Source organism: Bos mutus, chromosome 2 (genome assembly GCF_027580195.1).
Source record: "Bos mutus isolate GX-2022 chromosome 2, NWIPB_WYAK_1.1, whole genome shotgun sequence".
Taxonomy (NCBI): Eukaryota; Metazoa; Chordata; class Mammalia; order Artiodactyla; family Bovidae; genus Bos; species Bos mutus.
In genome coordinates this window covers 49,007,212-49,008,569 of record NC_091618.1, presented here as the reverse complement: position 1 = coordinate 49,008,569, position 1,358 = coordinate 49,007,212, and the positions used below count along the sequence as shown (strand labels likewise).

The 1,358-nt window shown below is 40.4% G+C and overlaps 1 non-coding gene across 1 annotated transcript; it reads right to left on the bottom strand.

Moving 5' to 3' along the window:
* Window positions 1–988: 988 nt before the first annotated feature.
* LOC138985069 (U6 spliceosomal RNA) lies at window positions 989–1,095 on the bottom strand. The gene has a single exon (XR_011462308.1). It is a non-coding gene; the product is annotated as a U6 spliceosomal RNA (small nuclear RNA).
* Between the last annotated feature and the right edge of the window lie 263 nt (window positions 1,096–1,358).

The following is a 1,358-nucleotide window of genomic DNA, read 5'->3' as shown; positions in this document are numbered from 1 at the left end:
TCTCCCAAATCTTCCCACCCTCTCCCTCTCCCACAGAGTCCATAAGACTGATCTATACATCAGTGTCTCTTTTGCTGTCTCGTACACAGGGTTATTGTTACCATCTTTCTAAATTCCATATATATGCATTAGTATACTGTATTGGTGTTTTTCTTTCTGGCTTACTTCACTCTGTGTAATAGGCTCCAGTTTCATCCACCTCATTAGAACTGATTCAAATGTATTCTTTTTAATGGCTGAGTAATACTCCATTGTGTATATGTACCACAGCTTTCTTATCCATTCATCTGCTGATGGGCATCTAGGTTGCTTCCATGTCCTGGCTATTATAAACAGTGCTGCGATGAACATTGGGGTACACATGTCTCTTTCCCTTCTGGTTTCCTCAGTGTATATGCCCAGCAGTGGGATTGCTGGATCATAAGGCAGTTCTATTTCCAGTTTTTTAAGGAATCTCCACACTGTTCTCCATAGTGGCTGTACTAGTTTGCATTCCCACCAACAGTGTAAGAGGGTTCCCTTTTCTCCACACCCTCTCCAGCATTTATTGCTTGTAGACTTTTGGATTGCAGCCATTCTGACTGGCGTGAAATGGTACCTCATCGTGGTTTTGATTTGCATTTCTCTGATAATGAGTGATGTTGAGCATCTTTTCATGCGTTTGTTAGCCATCTGTATGTCTTCTTTGGAGAAATGTCTATTTAGTTCTTTGGCCCATTTTTTGATTGGGTCATTTATTTTTCTGGAGTTGAGCTGTAGGAGTTGCTTGTATATTTTTGAGATTTGTTGTTTGTCAGTTGCTTCATTTGCTATTATTTTCTCCCATTCTGAAGGCTGTCTTTTCACCTTGCTAATAGTTTCCTTTGTTGTGCAGAAGCTTTTAAGGTTAATTAGGTCCCATTTGTTTATTTTTGCTTTTATTTCCAATATTCTGGGAGGTGGGTCATAGAGGATCCTGCTGTGATGTATGTTGGAGAGTGTTTTGCCTAAAAATATGGAACACTTCACGAATTTGCGTGTCATCCTTGCACAGGGGCCATGCTAATCTTCTCTGTATCGTTCCAATTTTAATATATGTGCTGCCGAAGTGAGCACCCAGAATTTATATTTTGAAAATCATTTCTAACAGAAAATTTGAAAGAATAGCAGAAAATCTCGTTTCATCTAGTTTCAGGCATGGAGGCATCAACTGCTAGATTTTTTCCTTGATTGTTCTATCTCTTCTTTTTCTTCATCGCTGTGAGTGCACGCTCAGTTGTGTCCAACTCTTTGTGATTCCATGGACTGCAGCCCGCCAGGCTCCACTGTCCATGGAATTTTCCAGACAAGAATAGTGGAGTGGGTTGCCGTTTCCTTCT